Source organism: Megalops cyprinoides, chromosome 3, assembly GCF_013368585.1.
Source record: "Megalops cyprinoides isolate fMegCyp1 chromosome 3, fMegCyp1.pri, whole genome shotgun sequence".
Taxonomy (NCBI): Eukaryota; Metazoa; Chordata; class Actinopteri; order Elopiformes; family Megalopidae; genus Megalops; species Megalops cyprinoides.
In genome coordinates, this window is record NC_050585.1 from 23,240,124 (window position 1) to 23,264,452 (window position 24,329).

Genomic DNA, 24,329 nt, shown 5'->3' on the forward strand with positions numbered 1-24,329 from the left:
TTTAGACCTCTCCTGGAGGACCCCTTGTCCCTGCTCCAACACAGCTGATTTAAATGATCTGTTTGTTATTAAGCAGCTTCAGGAGTTCATAATGAGTTAATCATTTGAATCAGCTGTGTTGGAGCAGGGAGAGATCTAAAACATACAGGACAAGGGGTCCTCCAGGAGAGGTTTGGGAAACGCTGCTTTAGACAATTAGGTAGTTACTGCATTGTCTAATGTTAGTTGACTTGGGCACTTCACTTGCAAGCTACCACTGTCTAACATTACTGCATCATTTAATTATGTAGTTAGTACCTAGCTGGCTAACTTGCTAACTGCATAAATGAGGACACAATGCCACTATTTTACTTGCTGATTAATATTGAGAATGGGGTGTTGCAAGGTTCATGTAATCTATAAATTATGTGGCACCCGCTCACTTTCCAAACCCTTGCAATATCTAACTAGCTACCTTGTGTAACTGTCATGTCTAAGTTATTCACTGACTGCAGTGCTTGCTTTGTGGCAGTGTCTTGCTGCTATAGTGCAAAAGTAATGAACTGCTTTGTATTATTGGACATTTTTCACCCTGTGAACACACACATGAATGCGGGGTGTCTCAGTGAACTGTCTGACAGGATTGAGCACAGGAAAACCTGTCATTTACCTGTATCTATCAGAGCAAAATATCAACAGTGGGCCAGGCCAGTGATGCAGTTGGGCAGGCCTGTAATAGGGTGGTGTTCTTTAGTATATATTAGCTTGTTTGTGCTTTTCTTCAGTATGTTTTAGCATGTCTCTCTGCTTTTCTCTAACACGTGTTAGCACAGCGTGGGTCATATTCTCAAACTTGTGGATCTGCGTTTTGGACCCCTTTATAGTTCCACTGTGCTGATGTTTTACATTTTTGTGTTGTGAATTCACTTAGTGAATGTTCTGTGAATGCATTTACCAGTTTTATATGGTTTATTCCTGCTGTTACACAGAGTGCCACCATGTTCCTCTCGGGCTGTGAGGAAATGGTCTCTGACCCTATTCTGCAGTCTCTGTGGTCAAAGCCTTATTGACTCTCTGTGTGAAAGTATGTATCTCAGGCTGTGCTGTGGTGCGCTGTGTTGAAGCAGGACATGCAGCTGAAAGACTCAGTTGCTGCCTGTATGTAATATTTCTTTGTATGTGTCTTCTGGGTTTGTCATATATGAATCAGCCTCGGGGAGGGCCAGCTGAGGCCAGTCCTTCAGCAAGGCCCATTGTTGCTTACAGGGAGGTGAGAGATGTGATGGACTGTGATCTGACAGTCATGCAGGTCCAGCAGGCTGGACAACATCACATCACTGCCCTCTTTACCACTCTCAGTCTCTGATGTTGTCACTCAGAGAACGCCTGGTGTGATAGGTCTCTGGGTGCATAAACGGCTGAGGCCTACAACGCCCCCATGTGGGCTTTCCTGCTCTCAGTACCTCTTCCTGTACAGCTGAGAATTTACACACATGCACACACCCACACACAAACGCACGCACAGATACGTACATACACACATACTCTCTCACACACATGCACACACACGTACGCATACACATACACACATATACACTCATACTCTCTCTCTCACACACACAAAGGCAGTGTCTGTGAGCTCATATGAACGCTTCAGCTGTTCATTCAGCTGGCCATCAGGGATTAATGGTTTATTTATAGAATGCGTTCTTTCACTCCATCTAATTAATGCTGGCAATTCATTAGGAATTACGCTCGTTTGAAGAGTCTGTCTCGGGGGAGCCAATTTTGACCCAGAGATTTTTAATGTGGAGATGCGAGTAAATAAAGAAAGCAGGCAGGGGAAGATTCATGCTGCAGACATTTAGTTAAACCAACAGAAGTCACGCCCGTTGAGTGTGGAGCAGTGATGTGATTTGCAGCACGTGTAGCGATGTTCGGCCTTGCATGGCCTGGAAGATGAGGAGGCTGGCAGCGTGGGAGGGAGACTGCAGAGCAGGTCTGCAGTTACAATCAGCCCGAGCCTCTGGGGAGGCCAGCACAGCATCCTGCTTCGGTCAGCACATCCTCCTCAGGCAGGATCACAGCCACCCAAAAAACGGGGCCCTCGCTGGAAGGCTGGCTGTGCCGTGGCTTATCTTTGCTGCTCACGGTTCAGCCAGGTTCACATTGCGAGAGCTTCCTGCGGGTGAGCTGCACCTGCCCTGGTCTCTCTGCTGTTCGGGGCTCAGGGTTGGGTGAGGGGGAGGGAGGGGGGTGGGGGCTGGGCTGGGGATGGGGAGGTTGGGGGGGGGGACCGTGTGGGAGGTGCTCACTGTCACGCGTTGCTATCATAACGGGAGCTGATCACCATGGTAACAGCGTAAGACCGGCTGTTTTTCACATCTGATGAGTTTTCATCAAAGCGCCACCTGGATCCTGCAGAGGCACGGCTCTCCAGACTCACTCTCAGTGCTCTGTGACTCATTACACAGGCTCTGTCTGTGCCTCATTGTAGAGGCTCTGTCTGTGACTCATTAGAGAGGCTGTGACTCACTATTGTGCTTATGCTTCGATTCCTTTGTTTACGGTGCTGCCTTTCAGCTGCACGCTCTCTCCCTCCTCCTCTCTCACCCTCTCCCTTTCCCTCTCTCCTCTCCCTCTCCCCTCTCCTCCCTCTCTCCTCTGCTGCCTGTCAGTGCTGAATAATGGATTCAGGACCACCCCGTCAGCTGATGGCAGCGACGCTCTCCCCCTGTCAGGGGATTTTACACCTCCATTAAATCTCTCCAGCTCTCTCTTCTATCACTCAATTCAAATTCAGATTCAGACAGGCTTTGTTAGCATGGCCATACAGATGGGCAATAATTCAAGAGAGAGTGTGGAAGAAATTCCTGTAGACCCATTCATTATGTTTAATCTGATATAGGCTAGCCTTCTGTTGTTTTAGGCATATGTGACTAATGTGGCTTCTGCTGATTCCCCTTAACAGTTACTCAGCTTTGCCATCAAGGATGACACTGTGCGCGCCATATTTCTAGCTTATTTATGGGGCACTGTTATCTTGTGAGATTGGACATCTAGTTTGTCATCTTTTGTGAGAATGTTCCCACCATATGTATCCTGTCACGATTACTTTACTCACAGTCTTTTTATTTTTTTAACTCTAGGACAAAATATATATTTGACCTTGCCTGTGCTTTAGTTAGAGAGCTGCAGCGCTCTGCACTTCTCTCCATGATGTGCAATAAAACTTTATCCCGACTGAAGTCACTGGTTGTCTGAGAATTATTCAACAGAAAGGGATAATTCAAAAAATTAAAAAGGTTTTTTTTTCTCTAAGCATTTGTAATTTATTACAATGTTGAAAAAAGTGCATCTCCTTCCAGCTAACCTGTGACCACATAGCCTTTCTTCTTTTGGGAGCCATGTTTTCTTATGTCTGCCTTTCTCCATGGCCAGGCTGTGGTCACTGAGTCTGTACTTAATCAGAGTCTGTCTCTGCTTTGTATCTCTGATGGTGAATAGATACTCTGACAGTGAAGAATTTTGTCTAAGGGTCTGATAGCAGTTAAGTTTGCCTTGCAATTTTGTCTCAGTGTCCTAATGTTACAAACAGAGGTTTTTGGCTTGTTTCATAACCTGGTTGATTCTGATTAGCAGGCATTACTAGGTTAGCGAGCTCTAAAACCAGTTGACTGAGAAGGCTCCTTTCAGGGATATTTGTACAGATTTCTGTAGGTAGATTTTCTGTTTGGTGCTAGTCTGAGTTTAGTTGAGTGTGCTTGAATGGACCTCAAATCTCACTTCCTTACAGTACAATTGACTGGGTTAAACAAGCATTTTGAACAAAGTCTGTTTGGTATGTCAGTTTTGTTGAATTTTCTTTGCAATATTGTCGTGAATAGTGTATTGGCAGAAGTGGACACCCTGGCTTCAGAAAGTAAAACTCCTGACACGTATTTGTTCCACCCATGCACTACCCCAGCTGAATTTAATTAGCACAACTCTTCAGCCAGGTAGAGGAGCTAATTAGTGAAATCACCTTGTTTAGTGAATGGCTAGAACAAATACATGGTAGGACTTTTACTTTCTGAAGCTGGGGTGTCCACCTTTGTGTATTGGTCATTGGCGTGATTGTGCACAATGATGAACTGAAAACTCAGTAGCTTGCCTCTGTGCTACTGCACCGGATGGACAGAACCTCCTGACCAGAGGGGTGTCAGTGGAACAGATACTGTGTTACCTCTCCCTCTCTCTCTCCCCCTTCCTCTCGCTCTCTCTCTCTCTCTCTCCCTCCATCACTCTTTCTCTCCCATGCTGTCTGTCTCCCTTTCTCTCCCTGTCCATCACTTCCCTTTCTCTAGTACTCCTTCTCTCTTTCTGTCCCTCTACCTCTCTCCCTCTCTATATTGCTCTTTTTCCCCTCCCTAATGCTGTCCTTCAGAACCCCAGAGCTAGAGAGTCTTGGAGGCATTGAGGAAGAAAGCAGTGTGCACTGTCTGTGTCAAGGATGATTCACTGTCATCAGGCTGGGCTTCAAGGTGGATTGAGGCTATTGGGCTGGTCCTCTCCTCTAAAGGTCACCGGAAGTCCCTGTACAAGCATCTAACTGAAATGCAGACACAGAACTATAGCTACACAAAGACATCTGGCACACCTAGACCCAATAGTGAGGGGGTTGCACTTGTGTTCACAAGTCAAAACACTCGAACACTTTTTCTGTTCATTGTCCCAGATTGATGTAGCTCTTCTCTCTTTTAAAAAGAGGTTTGAGTCTTTGAGTGAAGTCTTTTCATTTAAATAGTTCATTGTAGGATCTGTGTATAGAATTCAGAAGAGAGCTTTTGTCATTTGTTTAATTTTTTGTCTGGTGTGACAAAGCTGTCCATCTGGAAAACCTGGAAAAACTGTATTCTTGGGTGGGAGGCAGTGGATCCTGGCAAAATGATGAAAGGTTGCTTACTGGCCACCTGGGGACTGAGCATTTGTGCTATAGTTCGGTGGGCAGTTTGGCTGGTTTTATGAGTATGTGGGAGGAGATTTATGTGCAGTAGGTGTAAATGATCTTTCTTTTAGATTTTGCTTGTTTGCTTGTTTTGGTTTTCTGCTCCTTTGGTGTTGTGGTTTCTGCTTTTGTGGTGGGGCCGTCAAGGGTGTGTTGCTGTTGTTGTTTTTTTGCTACCTATTTTCAGAATGAATTGTGGCAATCCTGTATTGTAGTTATTTCAATATCTGATCTTATGTTCTTGTGATATTAATATATGTCCCTGTATTCCAGCTATAATAATATCTGATCCTTTATCTCAGCAATAGTAATCTCTGAACCTGCACTACAGTAACAGTAATATCAGATGCTGTACTGTGGTTATATTAATACCCAGTGCTTTATCCTGGTTATATTAATATCTGTGCCTGTATTCCAGGCATATTAATATCTGATCCTGTGGAGTATTCATTTTACGCCCACATTTGATATGTGCGCTTGATCATCAGCACAGAGTATCTCATGGCAACCAGTGCATGTTTCCCAGAATGCAATGCTCTGGTGTCTGTACTGTACTGTCAAAAGCATGTGAGCAGAGCATCTTTCCAGTGCTTTCCTTTAAAGGGCCCATCGCTGGTGCTGATTGGACAGCAGCTGGGCTTGAAAGGCCCACATATCTATCTCTATGTTGTATGTGTGGTGCATTTCTGAGCGTGTGCAGTGTGTCCATCCTGGAGGAGCTGGTGAACTAGTCTCCACTGTGCACTGTCCTCTCAGACGAAGTGTTTGTCTGAATTTAATATTTGGTGTTGCTAAAAATACCCATGCTTATGCATGATAAAAACCCTGCTCATTTCTATCAATGCTGTATATGCATACATCAAAAGCACAGAGTGTAGGTAGGTTATTAATAGAATAGGTTATTCAAATTTTTATTGCATGTATATTATTAATAGCAGGACGCTTTGGGAGGGTGGACAAATGTCTCAGTCTGTTCTCTCCTCAGAGACTCAGTATGTAATGGGTGGGGCACATTAAATCCCTTCCCACAGTGCCCACAAGGACACACAGGCCCTGCTAGCGCAGTAAGTGGGTCAGTGCGGAGTGAGTGTGGAGGCTGCAGAACAATCCACAGCATCCTCTGAGATCCAGCCGCCATTTCAGAGCTCTCCAGGAGGGGGAGCCATGCGGAACACATATCCACACAACCGCTGTTCAAATCAGCTGACCAACCACACACAGGACAGTGGCTGCTGATTGGTGCACGGTGTGAAGAGTTTGTGGGTCAGCCCGGGCCTGACCTCAGGACGGCTCACGTAGCAGAGTTAGCTCATCAATATCACAGACGCCTGGTTTTGCAGGCCTGTCTTTGTGCCCTACATAAAGAGAACAGACTGATCTGGGATCAGCACTGCGGTGGACACTAACAGCACTCAGGCAGGCTGCTAGGCCGCAGGGGAGCTCTGCTGCACTTTGGGCTCCTTTGAGAAACTGAATAAATTCCTTTGAATCATGCATTTAAAACAGTCCCCTGAATCATGTATTTAAATAAATCATACAGAGAGCCTCCTGCATAGCACTCAGTCAGTCTACATCACTGTCAAAGCAGATGATTTGCTCCTGGACTCTCTGAACAGTTGAAGAATCCAGCATTAAATTCCATGTGCTGTTGCAGTTAGAGCCTCGAAGTTGTGTGGTTGAATTCCTACCCCTGTGACTGCTGCACAAATGGTGTGTGTCACATCTATACAGGAGAGGGAAGGATATCTGCTGACCAAAAGAATGATATAGAACATTTAAGGCTGGAAGTACAGCTTACTTTACATTCTGGGCCTGCCTTTTAGCTCATCCAATCAGCACAGAGCCTCTCGCTGGTGACCTTTGAAATGTGGATGCCGGCCAGTGACAGGGAAGCCATGTTTGTGTGCATGGAAGCATGTGCATCATCATCATCATCATCATCATCATCATGGGGTACCAGTAGTGCCAACTGGTATGTCAATAGTGGGCCAAATTGATCACTGAGACACTCAGATACAGCTGGGTTTGTGAATCTGTCCGTTCTTGTAATGCACAGATATGTGTAGTTTATTTCAATGCGTATGCTTAATATTTACAACTAAGTCAGTGACTGCTGACCACTGGCCATTCTCATGACAATATCCTGTGCTTGGGTCAGTTTTGTTTTCAGCAACTGAACGTTATATTTTCTGAGAGGACAGTCCTGGTAATTTCTCAGGCTAGTTTAAAATAAAAACGTACAAAGTGCACCCACTCACACACAAACCCGCCCACCTACGCCGAATTCCTCAATGTGATTTATGTAACCATAAGAGCTGCGAACTCTCAGGTCTTCTGTGACGTTTCTTATCTGTTCTCAAACCTGTACCTGTGGTATGAGTCTATGCAACAGATGTCACAGCTGAAGACAGCACCCTCTCTCGTCCCCTACCATTTTGGTGTGATTGTCGACCCATGTTCCCTGTCTATGACAGTCATGTGATTCAGCCTGTCATAGCAGTGCAGGGTCAGGAGGTCACTGATGAAGGGACAGATCTGTGCTGATGGGCCAAGACTGATGGGTCCATGTGCATGAGGCAATTAGGACAAAGTGAACACATGGCACTGTACCAGTGACCTGTTAAACCAGCTAAGAAATCAATGGTTATATGGATTCAGCCTCTGGAAACAAACATAAACACACGCACACATACACACATGCACACATACAGCACACATGTACACACAAGCACGCATACAGAGGTCAGAGGTCGGGCCCTGGAGCATGGCTGTCATGGAAATAAGTGGACTACAGTGGTGCTGTTTAATAATCCAATAGGAGTTTGGTCTTTCCCCTGATCAATAACAGCTCCCTACCCTCCAGGAGATATGGAATTGCATGGTGTCATGTAAGCAATTCCTTATGAGTACATTCAGGACAGCACAGAGGACAGGCCTGTGGCTTGTAGAATTGTGGGGGATGGTGTTTGTTCCCCTGGGGGGTCAGGACTGAAAATCATCTCCCCAGCTTACATACCTCACCGGCAGGCTGGTTCTCTCCTGCAGGGTGAAAACAAGCGAAAATTCCACCGTGTGCGAAGCTCCCATGGTGATCATTCTGTCTTTTGTGATTGGATGTGATAGGTGTGGATGAGCTGGGTGCATGTGTATGTGTGTGTGTGTGTGTGTGTGTGTGTGTGTTGGGGGGCACAGGCTTTGATCAGCGATCTTGGTCCTTTTATTTTGAGGCCCTTCAGCCTGCTGTACCAGACATGCTTGCATCCTGTGTGTGTCTCTGACGGCACACCTGTATCACCTCTCCATCGGGCCTTAGTGCAGTCTGGCATGATGCCAGCAAACGGCATTATGGCCAGTACATGCCACAGCTGGCCTAGCAGGTGCATCCTGCACTGATTATGAGTTTGTAGAATCAAACTGCTGCACCATCTGTCTTTAACCTTTTATGATAACATTGAACAAATGTTGCTATTATGTTAAGGTAAGGTTATTTTTATTCCTCCGTTACATACAGCAGATGTTTTAAGTTCCTGGAAAAGCTCTATATAAGTTTAAGTTAGGAAAACAAGCAGATGTGGTGCACAGACTGCTGTGAGGCTGGTCTGAATCTGGGTCTCAGTCTGAGCTTGGGGCTGTGACCTATCTCCAGTGATGGATTCAGAATGTACACTTTGGGATGGATAACTCATATTGTCTGGTGAAATGTGCTGGTTTGCCTGAATCTGGTTTGTCTTTTGGCATGGGGGTAGTGTGACATTGCAGTGTCCTGACCAAACTCCCAATCAGGTTTATTAACCCTTTTGCACGTACAGTCACACTGGTGTGATTAGCCATTTAGCATGTATGGAAAAACTGGAGTGATTAGAACACTAGATTAGAAAAGTTGTAGCTAATGTTAGCTTTGAGGAAACAGATTTAGTGTTAAAAATATTGCAAATGCAGCGGTAAAAACTATGAGAAGCTTATAAAGTCTAATGAAAACATAACAAACCATGTAATTTAACACAAGTGCTACATAGCAGAAAATAAGTTACGTGCGAAAGGGTTAATTACTCCCTTCATTTACGCCTTGGCTGTGTGGTGAGTGTTCTGGTGCAAAATGGCTGCCATGCCTCACCTAGTGGTGGGGGATGAGGTGAGTTCCCCCTTCACTGTGCAGCACTTTGAAACCCTTGAAAGGCACTATATAAATGTAGTCCATCATCATCATCCCTGAGTCACTGCATGTGAGGGGTTATGGTCAGAATAATCATCCTTGAATTGCTGCACATGAGGGGGCGTGGTCAGAATCATCATCCCTTTGTTACTGCACATGAGGGGGTGTGGTCAGAATCATCATCCCTTTGTTACTGCACATGAGGGGGCGTGGTCAGAATCATCATCCCTGTGCTACTGCACAAGAAGGGGCGTGGTCAGAATCATCATCCCTTTGTTACTGCACATGAGGGGGCGTGGTTAGAATCATCATTAGGGGGTGTAGCCAGCATAATACTTTTAGAAAGGAAGGTATTGGAGTCACCCCAAGCCTCAGAATGAATCTGAGCCAGCTGACCTTTTCACAGCTCCGTCTGTAGCTCTCTGTGTGAGCACCAGTGTGCATGCTAGTGAGGATGTGAGCGTGTGTGGTTTGTACAACAGTGGCATGCATAGGGAGATCAGTGAAATTTAGGCAGCAAAGGCAGGCTGTCCGTTTGAGTCTTTGTTTTGTGTTCTTTTCCACTCCTGCAGTCTTACTCTGTAGGATGAAAGGCGGGTTAATCTTTTATTCCTGTCCTGAATGCTGTGACAGCACTGAGTAACTCCTGCCATGCTAATGAAGCGAGGCTGAGTCACTGAAAGAGAAGTAAGCAGGACAGAGAGGGGAGAGAGAAAGACAGATAGGCATGTAGAAGCCAGAAAGACAGAGAGGGATTTAGAGAAAGAAATGTACCCTGTACAGAGAGGGATGGTGAGAAAGAGGGATACTCTGGATACACAGAGAGGGGGAGAGATAAAGAGGGATACTCTGGCTACACAGAGAGGGATAGGGAGTGAAAGAGGGATACTCTGGCTACACAGAGAGGGATAGAGAAAAAGAGGGATACTCTGGCTACACAGAGAGGGGTAGAGAGAAAGAGGGATACTCTGGCTACACAGAGAGGGATAGAGAGAAAGAGGGATACTCTGGCTGCACAGAGAGGGATAGAGGGTTAATGTGGCCCTGTTTCTGTCAGTTGCTGTCCATGGTTCTGAAGAGCTGCTGCTGGCTTAGGGCTGTTCTCTGGTAGGACAGGGATAGCAACACAACAGCGATTAGCCAGCAAATTCCTGCTTTAAATGCATTAACATTACAGGACTACTAATATTAAATTAACAGACTTAGTGAACGGAGTGTTCCAGAGTGCCTGAACATGCTTTTACTATATATGTGTCCAAAGAACCATTCAAATCAATTAGCAAAACAACTGTGAACCTATTAGAACAGCACTGTAAAGCACTCTGAGAACTGAGCTGAAGGAAGGCTACAGGAGGCCCACAGCAGATTTCACTTAGCAAAAGCTCTCCTTTTACTCTAGTCAAAGTCTCCAGGATTAAAGTGTGTGTATTGTGAAGAGGCAGCTGTGAGGGGCTATGTTTAAGTAAAGCTGCTCACTGTGTCCTCACTCAGAAACACCCCAGTGTTCAGCAGTCAGACACAGGATTACACAGACTCCTCTGTTCTCCTGTTCCTGCCTCTCTCTCTCTCTCTCTCTCCCCCGCTCCCCCTCTCTGTCTCCCTCTCTTCTCCTTGTGTCTCTCTCTCTCCCCCCTCTCCCCACTGTCTCCCCCACTCTTTCATCCCTCTCCCTCTCTCCATCTCTCTCTCTCTCTCTGTCTCCCTGCCACCCCTCCTCTTCTCTCCCCCCTTTCTCTTTCATTCTCCCTAGTCTCGTGGGAGATTCTTGTAATGTGACTTGGTTGAGACAGTCAGACATGTTTTTGTCCACTGCAGAAGATTACATGGCTTGCTGTGTTTTCTTACTTTGTTTTCATGTGATGGAGCATGATTTCACTAATGAACTGTTCATTTTTTGACCCAAGTATGTCTACTCAAATAGAATGGCAGTTTGTTTGGTGGATTATTTATTCTGGTCAGGCCAAGCTGGCAATTTGGAAGACCTGAAAGAACAAGCTTCTTGGGTCTGGAACTGTTGAACCCTTGCGGATGATGTTTGGTTTGGTAACTGCTTACTTGTAAATTGAGTTTGCCTACCATGAGCTTACTGACCATGAGGCTGATATTATCTCTGTATGCAGTTTGGGGGATTTCTTCTGCAGAGGCATAGATGCCAATAAAATGTAGTTGAATTTGTAACCTTCTCTGTGTAGATGACAGCTAACATTTCACTGCTGCGTTTTAATGGACTGCTGTGTCCCTTGGATGAGGGTCACCCTTGATGGTTTGTTTTAACTTATTACAGTTTTTCCCGATTGCTAAGACACATTTTCTGAAACCATTCACCATTTTCTCAAAACTACACACACATTCTCAAAACGTCATTCTCATCTGTACAACCAGCTAACTTTCTGGTTGAAATCAAACTTTGCCCTCAGACAATACACATAAGCAATCAAAAGCACATACTACATGACTGCCTCTTAGACACTAGAGGGATTAATTCAAAATACTCTTACCAAAATGAGTGGCATGGCGGTGGAGGACAGTCTTGATTACTGATTGCAGCACATAGAGTCACATTGCCTCCTCTCTGGCCAGGAACCTTCACAAGGGCACGGTGACCAATGATGTTTTCTGTCCGCTTCTACGTCTTGTTGTGAGGTTAAACCCTGCCTCATCAACAAAGATATACTCATGGGGTTGAGGCATCCCATCAAGTTCAAAGATCACATGCAAACAAATGGCCCCATTTATAGGGATCCTGTGATTCTGATTGGTGTGTCACTAATTTAGTGGCTTTGTGTTTACACTTGGGAAAAGGTGTGCTCTTTGAGTTTGGATGATAATGACTTGAATGTATTGTATTGGTTGCGTGTGTTTGCTGAATGAACATATAGTGCAGTGAATGATTCATTTGGCCACTTTTGCATAGAGTTTTGCAGAAAGTGTTTTACACATAGAAACTTGTGAAAACATGTGAATAGTGTTTACAGTTGTGAGAAAAGTGTGTATCTTTTGAGAAATGAGGCAAGGCTATAAGTTTTCTTGTTGAGGGAACCGGTTGTAGTGTGTTAGCAATTGGGAAAAACAGTAATAATTCCATTATATGAATTGTTTGTTTTTGGCTAGGGGCAATAAAGAAGAGCTAAAATTTGAATGCTGCTCTGTTGGCCCACACTGATGATGTCACTACAGTTATTGGGGCACCCTGATTATGTCACAGTGTTGAGTGTTGAGTGCTGCAGGCTTATGAGAAGGCCTCTTCAGCCAAAGTTAGCCTGATAGAGGTAGTGAGACTTTACCACCACAACTCTCAGGTAATGTCTAGCAGGGGTGGATGGATTTTGGGTTCCTGGGCGCTGATGACTTCAGGGAAAAGTTTCTCAGTACTGGCTCCACACTGGTGGAATGAGCTTCCTGCCGAGATTCAGACAACAGACCCCCTGGACGCCTTCAAGAAAGAATTTAAAAGTCATCTTTTCAAGCTGTATCTCTAGCCTACCTACCTCCCTGTCTATGTCTATCTATCCCATCGATTGCTATTTTCATTAATAAAAAAAGCACTCCACACTAGCTTAGCACTTAACTTCGTATCTTACTGACCTCTTGTAATACTTTGCGATAACTACTCTTAGCATAGTGATGCACTTATTTCGAAGTCTCTTTGGATAAGAGCGTCTGCTAAATGAAGTAATGTAATGTAATGTAATGTAATGGAAAAGTGGCAATGATTAGTGTAGAAGGTGTGTGCTCAGTTGTCTGAATGGAAATGTTTTCTACATCAGGTACTGTATAGGGGAAGGGATCCCCCATCAGATCAAGGCCAGACAGCAGAGCCTTATGGACCTATTTTGCTCCAGACAGCATTTTGGGGATGGGTGTGGGGGGGGGGGGGGTTGGTTTGTGGTGGCAACACTATGTGGGTACTTGGTATGTTTTGAGATATCAAGGAGTGCTGTCAGTTTTTGGGGGAGATATAAGGTGATGTTTATTGGCCGTAGTTTGTGGTGTCAAGGAAAAGAAAAATGGTCTTACTGAATGTTTTGTTCAGGCAAGCCAAGACGGTAACATTGTTGTCGTGGAAACACAGAATTGCAGGGAGGGGATTGACTGAGCCTGCAGTCATAACCAAATGTTTCCTTTCATCCAGCCTGGTAACTGACTTTGCCTACTGTTCAGTAAGAGATGGTTTGATGTATTAGGGCTGTATTTTTAAGCGTCTTTTCTGTTACATTAATATTTGTTCTTTGTTTGGTATACTTGTTATTCTTTCTGTTGTGTCCATTTCTGTCATTTTGTTTTTTTTTATTATATGTCTTTGCTTTCCTTTACTTTTGGTAGCTATTTTTATACATTATTCATGTCAGACATACATTTAGATTGCCAAAGCAAAACAGTCATTCTTACTTCTTCAGTATACATAAGAATACATACATAAAAGACAAAAAAAAACCAGTGATGTGATCTCTACTTCGCTCTCTCTCTCAGCTCAGTTTAATGGTGTTGGACAAACAAAACTAGTGTTACCAAGCCAACAATCCAAACAATGTTAAGTCTCTTTCTCACCCCTCCCTATGTTTTTCTGTGTTTCACTCTCCTATTGGCTACTTAGACCTAAGAGAACTTTTGACAGTTCAGTGCAGGTGAATTTGACAATGCAATGACATTTGACAGTGAAGTTGCATTTGACAGTGCAGTTGCATTTGGAAAACAATCTGCCCCCACTCTCATTGCTGCTTAAAAGGCCAGGACCCTGCAATGGTGTGTCCTCTATAGGATCCTTTCCACAGACTGCATTCTGCACCGCTCTGATACCAGTGTGGGTCTGACTATGTCTCTATGGGGCTGGGAGGAGACTGTGTGACATGTGTTTGTGGACTCCTGCTGGCTGGTGCCTCTAATTTGGTTTATGATTTACTAGCACCTTCTCATGCTGCATTGAGGAAGTTATGTCTGCATGTAATGTCATACACACTTACGTTCTGGACTTTGTACGTTAGGGCAGCAGTGTGGAGTAGTGGTCAGGTGCAGTCAGCTACAGTCACCGTTCTGTTTGGTCCATGTATGATGAGCGCTGCACAGACTGCAAATTCTCTGCAGCATCAGTCAGACTCGGTGATGTGTGGACACGTGAAATGGGAGCGGTTTCTGCAGCTATGCCCCACTGCATCACAGAGACTGATACGGTGTGACAGGTCAGTCACCCAGGGGGCGTGAGACACCTGTCTTCATTTTAACCCCCCCCCCCCCTCCTTGCGGAGTGACTGCCACCCTCCCCTCAGGGGTGTGGCGTCCTTTTACAGCGAGAGACACCCCTCCCTCTCATCAGCCTGATCATCCTGAGCTCTGCTTATTGCCAAACCTGATTTGCTGACCTCCTGCACCTTGGTGGAAATTCATCTGACATCCTCCTCGCAGTCTGTTTGATGCCACATTAGCTCAGCGTGCTTCAGAAAGACTCACTTTACATGACAATGGATTTAAATTCCTTCTCTCTGTAGATGACCTGGTTTTGCTCGCTCCCACAGAACAGGGCCTGCAGCAGGCTTGGGGGGGCGGAGGCTTCTCCGGGAAAGACAGAATGCGCACACTCAGAAATGCACCACACAAAACACAGAGGGAGAGACGTAAGCTTACCAAGCCCGGCTGCTGTCCAATCAGCACCAGCAACAGGACTGCTCAAGCCTGGCTGCTGTCCAATCAGCACCAGTGATAGGACCTTCCAAGCCCAGCTGCTGTCCAATCAGCACCAGCGATGGGCCCTTTAAAGGAAAGCACTGGAAAGATGCTCTGTTCACAGGCCTGTGGCAGTACAGAGCAGCCAGACCAGAGCGTTGCATTCTGGGAAACATGCACTGGTTGCCATGAGATACTCTGTGCTGATGAACAAGCGTATATCAAGCGTGGGTGTGAAATGAATAGTCCGGAGAATCAGATATTAATATTCCTTTAATACAGGGACAAATATTAATATAACCAGGATAAAGCACAATGTATTAATATAACTGCAGTACAGCATCTGATATTACTGTTACTGTAGTGCAGGTTCAGACATTACTATTACTGAGATACAGGATCAGATACAATTATGGCTGGAATAAAGGATGGGATCACAGTCCATCTGATATCCCCTCCACTGTTTGTCTAGCAACACCGTATATATGCTAAACTGTAATATATAACACTCATCTGTTCCCTGATAAATGCCCAAAACATTAAATCACAGACCTACCCCGCTCCAACCCCCCCAAGAATACTTGCAGCATATTGTCGGAGAAGAAACGCCTCACTCTTACTCCAGCTCACCTCTCTCTTCTACTGTTTCTCCCTGTTCTCCCTCTCAAATTCAGATTCATTTTTCAGATTCATCAATTCAAATGCTTTATTGGCATGGCTGTTTCAATGATAAAAATATTGCTAAAGCAATCCTTCTTATAATGAGGCGTATAATATGTATAAATAGATCAGTAATCAGCGAGATAGAGCGGGGAAAAAAAACAAACCAAAAAGCAATCATGCTAGCCAGGATTTTTTTTCCTCTGCTTGCCTTTTTGAATGGCTAGTGTGAGGTAACTGAGCCGGTCTTTGGTAAGGATCTGTCTCTTGTTTTGTATCTCTGGCAGTGACGAGCTTTTCAAACAGCTAACTCAGACCAAGTGTTTGAGACTGATGAATGTTAAGGTCTTACATGGTCAGTAAATCTCAGTGTTACTGACACAGGGGGCTCATTTTAGGATTCAGTTTAGGGTTCAGCAGTGTGTCTTGAGGACTTGATTTATGATGCATCCAGAATTTATATGCTCTTTTTGCTCTTTATAGTCAGGGGGAATCTGCCTAATTCTGCCCTGCATGCATGTCCTTCTGGCTTTTTTGTGGTTAAGTACATTTCTACAGAATTCTGTGAGCAGGACTCCTGTTGGATGCTTGTCACATTTAGTCTTGCTTACTGAGTGGATCCCACGCTTAATTCCCATACAAAGCAATGGGCAGAATGGCATTATCAAATAATTTAGACCAGGTTCTAACTGGTGATTTTTTTTTTTTTTCGTATTGCATAGAAATCTCTGCAGGCTTTTTCTTTCAGTGTATTCTCTGCCAAATCAAAGGTTCCTGAAGCACTGATTTTCAGTCCCAGGTAGTCATAAGACAATGCAGGTGCGAGCGTCGCGTTTCCTAGAGTGAAGATGTGTCATCCTTTCTTGGATCTGGGCTTTTTAAATAGATCATTATTTTGGATTTTTGTGCCCAGTACTCACAGTATTGCTCCAGCAGGTTCAGATGCTGTAGCCCTTGCTCAGGGGGTGACGGCAGCACTACGTCATCTGCACAGAGCAGAAGTTTGACTTCCTTGTTGTACAGGATTAGGCCAGGGGCTGCACATTGTTCCAGTAATAGTGAGAGCTCATTGATGTAAACATTGAGTAGACCCTGATTAAAATGCACCCCTGTTTTATGACATGCCCTTGAGTGAAGAGATTGAGGTTGTTTATTGCCAGTTTTTACGTCACATGTATTGTTGACATATATTGATTTGATTAGGTCATACACTTTACCTTCTGCACCACTTTGAAAAATTTTATAGTATAAGCCCTCTTACCAGATGCTCAAAATCAATCTATAAAAAAAAATCAATAAGGCATGCAAATATGGGTGGTGGATATGTTGACTAACTAGGGAGTGTAGGATGTAAATGTGGTCAGTGGCGCAAATGTTTGGAAGCGGATGTGACCTTTACTCAAGACACTGTTTGGTAAGGGAGGGCAGTATTTGGGGATATTTCTCTCTCTCTCTCTTTCACACACACACACACACACACACACACACACACACACACACACACACACACACACACTCTACCTCTTTTGTGTATTAAGGAAATTGCAGAGCATGGTGAGCTTTCAGCCAGTGCTGGTTGGTTGTGTATATATTTGGTATGAGAGACTCAGCAGTGTTTAAAGAAACACTGTCAGACTTACTGGCTTTTAAAATCAAATATTTAAAAGGAGAGATTTGATAAACATGTTGAATAAACAAAAATAATGTCATGAATCAGATGGCGGAATGTAATGAAATGAGGATGGATTATTATTAATATTATTATTAATATTATTATTAATATTACTACGTATCCTCAGCTGCGAGGCACACCTCCTGTTCCGGTGCTGTCTGCAGCCCGGTTTCCTCAGTTCTCAGAGACACAGTGAAAAGTGCACTGCTGGCAGAATCAGTGTGCCAGGAAATGTTTTTTTGGTGTAGCCTTTTCTTGCAAGATAAAAAAATTGCACCATATTATTTTGGAAGTCAAGTGAGTCTGATCCCCCAGCAAGACCACCTAATGCTCTTTTCCTTTAAAAGCAAATTAAATACTAAACACTGACATGAGCAATTCTCACTCAATGATATCTGGTGTGAAAGCTGGCTATATATCCTTGATTTGGATTATTTTGTAGATGATGAATATAAAGCTTTATAAAATCAGGGTTCTGACACTGACTGTCTGTACTGAAATTAGTCAATCATTTCTACCCTTAAATATTATTCACTGAATGTGTGTGTGTGTGTGTGTGTGTGAGAAAGAGAGAGAGTGCACACTACTGCACTGCGGGGTAAAAAGGGCTGTGTGTGTGAATGAGCAAACATGGCTACAGGGCTGAGTGTGGATAATACAGAAAATGTGAAAAAGCCCCACCTCCCTGCAGGGCTGAGTGGTAACCATGGTGATGACAGCAGCTGTTCGCAGCAGAGCAGAGATCTGCATGATAGTGTAACAGCAGCTAAAAACAACACAATTCCTTCTTAGCCCCATCAGACACCTTTCAGAGTATCCATTAGTTTCTATGGAGACAGTCATGCAGCATACACACAGACATACTAAAACACACATACGCATGCTCACGGGGGTTCAATAGTAGTTGGTGTTTGGTGGTGGTGGTGGTGGTGGGGGGGGGGTGTTTCTAAAGAACCTGTCAGGGCCAAAATCACCAGGAATTATGGGCGGGGTCCATATATGTGTGGGGCTTCTTTATAGCCATTATCATTATTGCCAGCAATGCATTGTCATGGTAACCACTGCAACAGAAACTTAGCAGCATTAACCTGATCTTAGCAGCATAAACATGTGTGTGTGTGTGTGTGTGTGTGTGTGTGTGTGTGTGTGTGTGCGTGTATGCTGTGCACTCGTATGTTCTCTTCTTGTCTTGCAGCAGTTGTTTGTAGTTGGTAAGAGGATCCTAATATTGCTTAGCCAGCATGACTCTGCATTGCATCATGTTACAGAAAGGCACACATTGTGTTTGAGTGATTTCAGAAACATATTGCTAATGTAGATGATTGTGGTTGTGGTTGTTATTGTTATTATTAAAAATGACAGTAACATGGTGCTTTGTTAGCAAAGTGTCTGCTACCTGAATCTAATCCCTGGATTACATGTCCTGTAACATCCATGAGCTCCTGACTGCCATCTCCATGGAGACGCTGAGAATGCTGTCTGTGCTGCAATCAAAGCTCAAAGCGGATTTGCTTTGATGTTCAGTAAGTTAGTTGGATGTTTATGTGCTGAGCAGACTTCTTATCCAGTGCATGCAGTATCTACATGTCTTTGTCTCAGGGGAAAATTATATCAATAAAAATAAATGAATATCAATGAAAAATGAATGTGAATACATTTTGCGAGTCTTCCTTTTGTCATACTTTAGCCAACATTTTCTCCATCTCTCAGGCATCGATTAAGAAACAAATGTGGTAGTAATCATAGGAAGTGATACAGAATTAAATTTGTTATGGGAAATTAGGGCCTGTTTGTGCTTTGATTGAAATGGCCCCTTGGGCACCAGTGCAGTGGCTCCTCATGTAATGAGCCTGGATGTTGTTATTATAATTATAGTTACCACCAGGAGCAAAGAGGCCAGTGGTCTGCAGTGGTCTGGGTTCAAGTCAGGGACTGTCATCATGCTGCTCCCTGAGCGTCTGCAGGGATTCTGCTCCTCTCAAGGAGATTACCCTGTTTAAAAATCATTTAACAGTCCCCTTGTTCTCCAATGCCCTCATCTTCCTCATTGTTTTACATCTGACAGTTTATAAATTGCAGTGCTCTAAGACTGGGTGGTTGAGCACAGTTCTAGAATTGTACAAGTTTATAGAACTTCATCCTGACAGTTTTTATTTTTGTTGTCTTATAAGCATTTTGTATATGCATTATGAATATTATGGGACTGGGTTGCAAGAATCACATAATTTGCACATTCCAGAGAACGGATTGATTATAAAAGCCTTTGCGTCTTCAGAGCTGTCAGACATTGCCACCCCCTGATGTGTGCATTGCTGATCAATTTACCGACATGTTACAGGTACAATGTTTTGACATTTGTATCCGAGATTAGTTTTAGTTTTTTAGTTGCCCAATAGGTGTCGCCATTGCTTCATAAAATAAAAAAAAGACAAGGCACCGAAATTCCCCTTCTAAACCGACGCCACGAATTGTTATTTTCCTCTGTCCCTTCATGTTACCAAAGAGAGGGATTCTAACAACGTCACAAACAGGAGGCATTACTTAAGATGGAGTTTAATTTTTCAATCAATATCGCATCACAAAGGAAAATATACATTGATAAAACCAATGAACTTGATAAGCCAATTTAAATAAATCTGTCTGAGCAATATCATCTGCATTATTCTGAAGGATTGTAGGATTGGCTGATCTTTTGTTCATGATCACTGAAGGATTTACAATGGTAAGAGCCTTGTTGAATGAACGCTCAGGTCAGTTGAAAGTTTTCTGAGGAATAAAACTCCTCTTAAAAAACATGCCAAGCTTTCTTTATGCTTATATTGAGTCCACACTCACAAAGCTGGGTTCTGGGCAAATTTCATACAGTGTACTGGAAAAGGTGAAAACAGGCACCTTTGTTGGAAATATAACCAAAGAAATCAACCTAGGCTAGGCTAGGGAGCTGATCTCTCAAGATTTTGGATTGTTTCTGGGTCAAAGAAACAGTATTTCAGAGTTGGTCTGGACATGGGGCCTCTGTTTGTGAAGGAGTAGACTGACAGAGAGGAGCTGTGCCCGGGCACAGCCTCCTGCTCCGTGAATGTAGAGGCCATTGAGAACAATGCCCTGCAGTTGTACAGGGTGCAGGTAACTGTTGGATATCAGTGATGATTTGCCGCTGTTTCTGGTCAGTTCCACCCAGCTCAATATTACGGAGTTCACTGTCTCTGCTGGGTCTCGCTTCCCCTTAGAGAGAGCCTATGACACAGCTGTTGGAACCAGTTTGCTCAAAACATACAGACTGACTCCTAATAAATATTTTGCCCTGGAGATGCAGACGAATAGCGATACGAGTTTGTCCGCGGAGCTAGTTCTTCATAAAGATCTCACCAATGCCAATGGAGGTACTCCCCTGAGGTCTGGTGGTCTACTATTAGTTGTTAACGTATTACGTTGCCAGAAACAACTCTCCTGTTTTGAACACATCAGTGTTTAAAATCACTGTGCTTCAAAGTGTGCCATCAAATGCAATTATAACACAACTACAAGCAACTAACTTAGATGAAGGTTTAAATGGACAGGTTATGTACACTGTCTGTCATCATAATCCACAGAATGCCACTGATATTATCAGCATTGATGCTTACACCAGTCAGGTTGGGGTGATGGGAAATGTCGATATTGAGGGAAATGCTGCGTTTGAGACCTGCGTGCAGGCGGCAGACAGGGTCCAGATGCCCATCACAGGACACTGTAAACCGTTAGTGGAGCTCGTTGATGTGAATGTGTAGGGCGGAAGTGTTAGCGTAGTGGTTAAGGAGCAGGACTTGTAGCCGAAAGGCTGCCGGTTGTAGGCACTGCTGCTGTACTCTTAGGAAAGGTGGTTAACCCAGAATTGCCTCGGGTGTGCGAGTCCCTTCAAGCTGCAGTCGTCTTTCCAGAGCTATTTATTTAATCTTGGACACGGATGTTGATCTCGAGAAACTTCACAGTGGGAGCAGAAGATGGGGAGAGCCCTGCTTTCCCTTGCCCTTGCAGTGCTTTTAGATATCATTTTGTACTTTTCATCCTACTTTGTTTTTAAAATTGTTTGCTGGAAGCCGATTTATCAAACGGCCTTGTGATATATGCCTAAGCTCTAAATATTTTAACGATTTGTTTTGACGATTTGACGCTTTGACGATTTTGTAATGAGCTAATTAGCTAACAGATGAACAGACGCTATCATTTACTTTGTTTGAATTTAGTTGAATTTATTTTGTATTTAAATTTACATCATATTTAACAGGCCTACCCACCTTTCCCTGGCGCAATGAAGATGTTACATTATTTCATGAAATTATTGTCGTTTAGCATATGCTCTTATCCAGAGCGACTTACAGCGGTTTTGCCCAAAACCCCTGTTTTACAGTTGGATTTATTTACTGAGGCAGTTGAGGTTTAGGTACCTTGCCCAAAAGTACAGCAACTGTGCCCTAACTGGAAATCAAACCAGCTGCTTTTAGGATATAAGCCTTACTCGTTCCCACTACGCCACAATGGTGATTAGGAACAGAGCTGATACATTGTGGTGCCTTTGAATGTTTCATTCGTGTACACACCTTCTATCATATTATTTTAATTTATTAAAAAGGTACCTGTAGAAATGTTCCCAGTGTCCGTGACGCTGTGATGAAATACATTATATTCGTTTGCATGTGTAGCGTGAAAGTTGCCATAGGCTCAGTTGCATTGCTGTCTTACTGTCTGATATTGTAAGATTTTAGTTTTTTTTTTAAATAAAGTAAAACAATACCTTTACTCATTTTATGAACTCTCAGGTTGAAACTTCCACTGAAACCAAGAATACGACATCCTCTGTCTTAACTTTTTACAACACACGGTGTCGTAGATGACCACGAAATTCAGTTTTGTATGCTGTTTTCAGAGGGCACCTCCTTATTTGGAATAATAAAGGTTTTTTTTTTTTTTTACCGCTGATGTAATATGATAGATGACCGTTCGGGCCGCCTCAGCTTTTCATTACAATCGATATAACAGTGGGAATAGAGAAGAATTACTCAGGAGGAATACTTTGAGTTGAAGTTGAAAGACAAACCTGGTGATTTCAACCATGGATCTGTGCGCAAGAGGCGGACGTGTTTTGATCTTGTATCTCGCGTTGCTCTCTTTATCGGGATTCTCTTCTCAACAAATTGTGTATTCAGTTTCGGAGGAGGTGGACAAGGGTACGTTTGTCGGGAATATCGCCAAGGATCTGAATCTGAATGTTCAGCAACTAGAGTCGCGGAAGATGCAGATTTCGACAGCAGGAGCAAACAAGAAATATTTTGAGGTAAATTTAAGGACTGGCACTTTATTTGTTAACGACCGAATCGACAGAGAGACACTGTGTCCAAATTCTGTAAAATGTTCTCTTAATTTAGAGGCTATATTACATCAACCAATGCAGCTCCATCCTATTGAAGTGAACATTTTAGACAGCGTTTTCCTGAACACCTGAACGACCTTAATATTACATTGTATAGAATTCCAGGGAACAGATTTCCGTTACCAGCAGCAAACGATCCCGATGTAGGCAGTAACTCAGTGAAGAGCTACAAGCTGAGTCCGAATGAGCACTTCTCCCTGGATGTACAGAGCGGTGGAGAGCAGAGTGTATCTGCTGAGTTAGTGCTGCAGAAAGCTTTAGACCGAGAGAAACAGCCTGTGATTGAGCTCCTACTGACTGCTGTTGACGGAGGAAAACCTCCTAAATCTGGGACGTTACAAATTGTTAATGTATTGGATTTTAACGACAACATTACCGCATTCTGCAAACGGCTGTATAAAGTCCAAATATCTGAGAATGTCGCTTATGGGACTTCAGTTTTAAAGCTAAATGTATCGGATATAAACGAGGGTAACAACAGTGAACTAATTTATTCCTTTGTGAAACATGGAAGTGTGGATGTAATGGACTTGTTTGCAATTGATCCCGACAGTGGTGAGATTACAGTGAAGGGGAATATTGACTATGAAGAAAATGCTGCGTTTGAAATTAGAGTCCAGGCGCAGGACAAAAGCTTCCCACCTCGGAGTAGCACTTGTAAAGTTTTAATTGAAGTCCTTGACGTGAATGACAATGCCCCCGAAATATCGGTGATGTTACAGGTGAACACAGTCAGTGAAGACGTCAGAACCGGAACAGCTATTGCTCTGATTGCAGTGTCAGATAAAGATGGAGGTGAAAACAGAATAGTGAAATGTCATATCCCTGGCAATTTGCCTTTTAAACTTCAGTCCACCTATAAGCACGATTATGCTTTAGTAGTTGACGGGCCGCTGGACAGAGAGAGTGTTTCTCAGTACAATGTGACCATCATAGCTACAGATGAAGGGACTCCGCCTCTCTCCAGCATCAGCGTTATTACTGTACACATTTCTGATGTGAACGACAACGCGCCGCGCTTTCCGGAGCCTGAGATGAACGTGTATTTGAAAGAGAACAGCCCAATCGGAGGTGTGTTATGTACAGTGTCTGCATTTGATCCTGATATTAATGAAAATGTTCATGTGACTTATTCTTTGTTAGAAGGTAACACGAAAGGGCTGCCTTTGACTGCGATGATCAACGTAAACTCTGTCAGTGGTGAAATTTACAGCCTGCAGTCTTTCAACTACGAGAAAGTGAAAAAGTTTCAGTTTCAAGTTAAGGCCACAGACTCTGGTGTCCCTCCACTCAGCAGCAACGTGACTGTGAACGTTTTTATCCTGGATGAGAATGACAACAGTCCTATGGTTGTTCCGCCACATTCTGACGAGAGTCCTCCTAAAACTGTCATGGACAGTCCAAGAGGCGCAGCTTAAGAGGCCTATCCATGACCTTGGAGCTACCAACTAGATGGACTTCTAGCCACATATACTACACTCCCTCCGCCAGACTGTTGCAGCTCCTAGTGATGGTAATTAGCACTGAATTCCTTTCTACCCCTCCTGTACTCCCTGGCCAAGGATAAGTTTCCAGCTGTGATTGAACAATAAGAGAAGTGGATTTGCTGTTAGAGCCATGCGGGACACTAACAAACAGGACACCTGTGTTTATAAGGACTCATTTGTCATGCTAGGGAGGAGATGCCTTATTTCCCCATATATGCTTTTTTTTCCTGTCTCTGACCTAATAAGTGAGGACTATAACTTCCTCCTTCAATATTGCTGATCAGTGTTATGGTTCCTGCCTCCATCTTAGTTAAATATATTGA

At 43.7% G+C, this 24,329-nt stretch overlaps 1 protein-coding gene and 1 pseudogene across 4 annotated transcripts in view; both read left to right on the forward strand.

Moving 5' to 3' along the window:
• The window catches only part of LOC118774924 (protocadherin alpha-C2-like), a 150,740-nt gene that overhangs the window by 33,891 nt on the left and 92,520 nt on the right, over window positions 1-24,329 (forward strand). The gene's annotated exons all lie outside the window — the stretch shown is intronic.
• Window positions 22,202-24,149, forward strand: LOC118774006 (annotated as a pseudogene).